Raw genomic sequence first — 6,740 nt, forward strand, 5'->3', positions numbered from 1 at the left:
ACCAGGCCACTGTCCACTGCTGCAACGGGATTCCTCTGGAGCCACGCCAGCTCTCAGCTCCCCGAGCTCTGCTGATGCAGAGCGTCACAGGGCTGGGGGTGGCGCTGGCATGGTGGGGCTGGACGGGGCGTGTCCCTGTCTGTCACCCTGTGCAGCTCCTCCCACTCAGACGGCATCCTCACATCATGTGACACACAGACTGTCAATCTCTCGCACCCATTGAAGGGGACACTCGGAGCCCAGGATATGTCTGCGTGTGCACGGTGGCCTACTGTAGGTCCCCTGGGTGCAGTCTTCTGGCCGGAGGTACTTAATCACTGATCATCAGATATGGATCTGCCACAGATCCCTGGGTTGTCAACTTCTGATACAGATTGCCAAGGTTTCCTCCCACATCCATCTTACACTGCTCCCTGCTGCAGTCCCCTATAAATGATAGACTGAGAATGAGATTTCTGTAAATAAGAGTCCATTGGCATAATAAACAGCAGTGCCATGCTGGTCCAATGAGATTGTACAGATGTGTCTGCCTCATCGCTCAGGAATTACATAGCCTGGAGACTGTGGGTAAACTGTTCTGCTCCACCTCATCATGTGACTGTGACATCACAGTCAATCTGTAGAGCATGGCCCCTCCTACTGGATAGCTTTGTGCACCATTTGTGTGCGCCATCTAAATTGACTTCCTACTCCACACTCATGTGTCATCTTGTAGACTTTTTGCATTTTATGGACTACCTACATTATAACATTCAACATTGAGCATACTTTGTGTTTGTACATGGGGCTTAGAGTGTTATGTGATTCATATTGTGTTCCTTTTGCAGCTTTGTTGAAGACATATGAACAAGCAGTAAGTGAACGTATTAGTCAGAGATGTTCTTATCTTCAATTTCAACACGCAATGGTGCTTGTCTGGGGAAATTACGGCAGAGAGTTGTTACACTAAATTGCATTATTGTCATTTAGCAGAATAGTTATACAGCTGGATACTGAACCACTTGTGGTTTAAGAACCTTGCCCAAGAGTACAACAGCAGTGCCCCAGCAGGGCATTGAACCAGCAACCTTTCAGTCATGAGCCATGCTCCTTACCACAATGCCACACTGCTGCCCTATAATCGTACTTAAATTTTGAGAATGGTGTTAGTGTGTAGACAATAAGGAAGGCATTTCTGTCCCAAAGGAGAACCTTTAGGAGAGTTCAGAGAAAAACATGTTGGACGTGTCGGACGTGTCTGACACAGACTGCATCTCTGAGAAGCAGAAAGCATGATGAACATGGGAGTCCTGGGGGGCACAGGGATGACTCTCGGATCTGACCCTGTGGTGTAAGGAAGGACGCCCAGTGCCACATCAGAGGGTTGTCCCTGCAGTTTGAGGGGAACCAGATGTGTGGAGGTCAGCCGTGTGTGTCAGCTTGGTGGGCGGATGGGCGGATCTCCGTCAACACGCTGGCCCGGGGGGAGGCAAGGGTGTGTGGGAGCGTGCCCTATAGCGTCGCCCAAGGAGGGGGTTCCCCAGCTGATGGGAGCAAGGGGGGGGGGGGGGAGGGGGGTTGGACAGGCCCCACAGGGACCCCCGAGGGGATGCTTGACGACCGCCAATAGGACACACAAGGGACTGCTCAGCAGGGTTCCCATGACTACCCCTTTGAACCCGATACCCTCTGAAGGGATTATTCAGTAAGGGTGAGCAGGTCACCGATGACGTTGGCTCCCGGAATCAGTGATCTCCGCCTGAATGGACTCTGTCCCAGACCAGGCTGGGCTGAACGTGGGTGCAAAACAAGGGCAGTGTGGAGGAGCTCCTGTCCCAGCCCGCTCTGGAGGCAGTGGGCACAGCTTCCTGCTCAATACTGGACAGATGGGCGTGTGGGATGAATTCTGAATCATCGCTACAGATGTGCTCGCCTCAACCTCCTGGCAGTGACCAAGCCCTCCAGCAGACTCCCAGAGATAAGGGCCTTCGGCATGGAAATGAGTAACAAACTCTTCTGAGTCAGTGTGCGCCGGTGGATAAGATGAATGTGTCTGGCTCACTGAATCATATGCAGGGCTTCTGGCTTTGAGCACAGCAGCCGAGAGAGATAAAACGCAATAAAGTCAGAGCGGGGGCGGGGGGGAAGCGGGAACCACATCTGGTGACTGTCCTAACCAGTTCAAAGAGCGTTGACTCGCAGGAGCTTGTGATGTGCCTAATAAAGTCTGCCACTGAGCAGGCCTGGCTTAATGTGGGCCTGACCTCCGTCTCTCAATCACTCTGCCCTCCCCTCCCTTTCTGTGGCAATGGTGATGGGGGCGGAGTCAAGCAGAGCAACCTGCCCAGGGGAGTGATGTCATTATCGGGGGGGCTGAGATAGAATTGAAACAGACTCTGTGTTTGGACCAAGGGTCGCAAATTAGCAGTGGCTCTTTTGTGACCCGGAGGAGCCCTGCATGTTTGCTTTCACACAAAATACCTTCTGTTTCAAGAAGCCTGCTTGCCACACACTAATACCTGACTGTGGTCACTCCTCATTTTTACAGTCACAGCTCTAGAGCTTGTAACCCCCTAATCTCATGCCCTCTTGGCTCAGTTTGTGCGTGACACATGCGGTTTAGTGATAGAGTGATTACCAACAAGTATGTGTGATTTACATCTGAGAACTGACATTCTTTGGGAAAATATCAAACACCCCCTGATGTCAGAGAATGTTTAAATGTGCATCATCACAAATCAATAACAACAAACACATGAGCAATAAACAGACACATCTACTCGAAGATAAGATGCCCAGATACAGCCTCTGGTCTGCAGTGGAATGAGGTTGGGAATGTCTGAGACATTATATAGCACAATGAGGTGGAATATTGTCAGGGATCCGTCTGGCATGATGTTATCCAGGTGATCCTTATCTCCTCACTTCACCCTTGCTTTCATACATTGGTGATCAATGATCTTCCCTCCATCACCACTGCAGTCGTCTAAATTTCAGGGATGTTAGGTCCCCTCAGGTAATCTCCTCCAGCTATGAAGTGGGATCTGAGTGTGTGTTCTGGGACTATTGTCCTGACCTCACAGTCCCCAGACTCCCCCCACCCACCCCCTGCTGCCTGTGTACCCTATCACAGCACTCTTGCGACTGACTGACACTTCCTGCTCCGATCTGATCTATCCTCTTTGACAGCCAGTTCCAGAGAACGGCAGTCTGTTCAGGTACCACATGTGTGTTGTTTGTTGCTTTTATTTTTTGTTTCTAATTAGCCGGGAGTCTTTATGACTTTCATGTCACACCCCCATCAGGAACTTGTGCAACATGAGCGTCATGACCAAAAGATACCAGGAATTTTCACAATCGCACATTTCATCAACACTCAATAGTCATTTACCACCAAGCATAATTTGACTGCATTTTGTTTTTCATTTTTGTTAAATTGCTCACTTCCTCCTTTGCATTTAGAGGAGCTACATGCGTGGATACAGATGGAACAGCTGGTCAGAGAGCAGTTTTGACAGTAACAAGGAATCAGCCTGCTTAGACCGCAATTGAGGAAACCAGTCCCACTCAAACTACTTTGATCCTAGCAATTTATTTAATTTTGTCAACACACGCGGTACAGTGCAAACCGCATAGCACCAGCTTTACATTCTCACAGCAGGTCTAACAGAAGATAACAAAGTACAAGCTTAATTACTATGGCAGGAGAGGTTCGTCACTGTGTTCCCTGTCGGTCATTAATGCACTCGGCAAAACACATGTTATGTACACTTTATAATACCACACACCAGTTGGAGGCATACAAAACTGTGAACAGTGCTCGTTAATTTAATAGCTGGCAATAACTAAACACATTGTGTTTTCACACTCCTGCACTCCGTTTTTATTTAGCATCCCTTGGTGCCAAAATTCTGTTAAACATAGTATGTCTGTCTGTCTGTCTGTTTTACTTTCTTAGAACAAGCAAAGTACAGACTGATGTCCTGAATGATGTGGGAGAATTGGTGCTGCCTGTGGTCTGAATGTAAGACTGTTCTTCTTTTGATCATTGGCCCTGCATGCCTTACCCTAACCCTTGTGGACAAAGAGAATCACATGTTTAAAATGCACCCTTATGTAGGACTACCATTTTATTACTACCATTTATTCATTGTATGTTTGGACAGTTTACATAGAGTGGGAAGGGGCTACGTTCACTGGTCACACCTTGTCTGTCTTGGCCCCTGTGTGGAGGAATGAACTTCTTGTTTTAGTCAGGCCAGCTGAAACACTGGCCATCTTTCATCCCAGACTGTCAACCAACCTCTTCAGGCTACATCTCAAGCCCTCCACCCTAGTGTGACCTTTTGTATCTCTTATGTGCAATTACATACAGTATGTGGAAGTATATTTCAGAATTTTATGTAATTGGGTATGTGTTGGTTTACTTACATGTGTGTAGTGTGTGGTAGCATTATAATTGGAATGATATAGTCCTCAAGCTGGGGATGTTGACACTTACATGTCAATCTAGGGACATGTTTGTGATCTCAACAATATGTTTAGCACTGATGCTTGTTCATTTGTGGTTAGTGGTGTCCTGTTTGTGCAGTTCTTCATGCCACTCCATTAGATGCACTGCGTAAGTTGTTCTGAATAAGAGCGTCTGCCAAATGACAAAAATGTGATATAATGTAATGGTATGGTGGCTTGGTAAACAGCTTTCTGTAATTTCTCCCTGTCTCCTCTTGCCTCACCTCGCCTTTCAATAAAGGCCAATGTATGTAGATAAAGAGGAAAGTAAGACAAACCACACAGGAATGCCACTCCATTTACATCCGCCTGCCACTGCCAGCACGTGTCCCATATTACCACTGTTCTTGGATTTCAGACTCAGGTTTCAGGATTTGCCCCTCTGTAAAGAGAAAGGTTATGAAAACAAACACACTAAGGTACATTACAGAGACTGCTCAGGACATGTTTCTTTACTCATACACATCTCTTCCTGGGATGCTGTCACCACGGGTGCCTGCAGCTGTACGACTGTATGCACAGTGCGTACCATGAGATTCCCGATTTGTGAGTGCTCCACGACAGAGAGATCTGTATGTGTATATTTGTCATGCCAATAAAGCTCTTTGGAGAGAGAGAGAGAGAGAGAGAAAGAGAGAAAGAGAGAGAGAGAGAGAGAGAGAGAGAGAGAGATAGGTGTGTCAGAGACATTAAAAAGGAGGAGACAGACCACTCCTTGAAATATGAATGGCATTGGCTGTAACAGTCAATGTGGCGGTTGCATTAAGGTAAGTCCCGCTTTTACACCAAACAGCCAATCACTTTGTTGGTAAAGGCGTAACCTGGAAAAAGGCAGGCCTATGATATTCTTAAGGCTAAAAATGAACGCCCACAGTCCACTCTACTGTCACAATTGTAGCTACGCAGCACACAAACAGAGCAAATCTACACAATGGGTAATATTAGGTACTAAGCTAACGTCCTATATAATGTCTCTGATGGAGATCGGTGCATTATTGCGCCAGCTGTTCCGCCAAATATTACATGTAAAAGACGACACAATTGTGTCTGACAGAATTAAAGTATAGACCACTTTTGGGTTTTATGATCGTAATAGCATGAGCATGTATTAACATTTGGAATTTTATTGTGCTTTTTTCAATTTCTATTGAAGTAGAAATTAGCTTGCTAACTTGGCGTATCAATTAGCTAGCTAACTCACAAGATAAAGTTAGCTTGTTAGTCACCTGCAGCTAGCTTTCGGCGCACTGAAAAAGTAGCTATAAAACAAACAACAAACTGCGATACACTGATTTTATTAAGTACCACACATGACATGGTGACCACCTCTGAGTGTTTACTGACATTCACAGATCATGTGCAAGTCCACTTCATATTTCGGGACGTGGCTTAACGTGGCTTAATGTTCCAAAACAGCAATCAATGATCACCAAATTTTATCTTACATTAAGCGTTTTCCTCTCCATTGAGGCAGTTGTAAGGAAAAGGCTTAACGTAAGATAATGACCATATTCTTTGGATTTTGGTTTAGATTTTTTGACATGTGAAAATGTTTATGACAAGAGATGTGTGAGAGAAATTTGGTCTTCTTTGATCCATGTTTAGGTACATTCAGCCATGTTAAGCTTTTTTCTTATAATGGCAGAAAAGCCTTAATGTTCCTTATTGCAACAGTGGGCCTACACAGTGCTGATCATACACATTGCTGATCACCACCCCAGTGTAGGCTGTAGCTCAAGTGATGTTGTAAGAGGTTAAACATGAATATTTGCGTTAAGCTATTCCCAATAGGCTGTAGGCCAGCCGCAAGCAGTGTTTTTATAATGGGTTCCTATGGGGAAAACATCAGTGAAAACGGAAGTGTTTATATTAAACCCATGGGGTTGTTGTATTGGTCCTTGAATGTGTTCATGATCAGAAATGTGTTAGAAAAGTCTAGTCCGGGTATGTCGCTGTTTTGGTCCATAATGCTATGTTAAGCTTTTTCCTTATAATGGGGGTCAATGGAGAAGAAACGGCCTAACACAAGATAGTAACCCCTTTCATTGGATTTCCGTTTTGCTTTTTTGATAGGAGATAGTGTTTATGACATGTGAGATGTCAGACAAATTTGGTGATCATTGATTGCTGTTTTGGGACATTAAGCCACGCTAAGCTTTTTCCTTATAATTGGCGTCAATGGAGAGGAAAACACTTAACATGAGATAACGACCATACTCCTAGGATTTCAGTTTCGATTTCTAGACAGG

Source organism: Megalops cyprinoides, chromosome 10 (assembly GCF_013368585.1).
Source record: "Megalops cyprinoides isolate fMegCyp1 chromosome 10, fMegCyp1.pri, whole genome shotgun sequence".
Lineage (NCBI taxonomy): Eukaryota > Metazoa > Chordata > Actinopteri > Elopiformes > Megalopidae > Megalops > Megalops cyprinoides.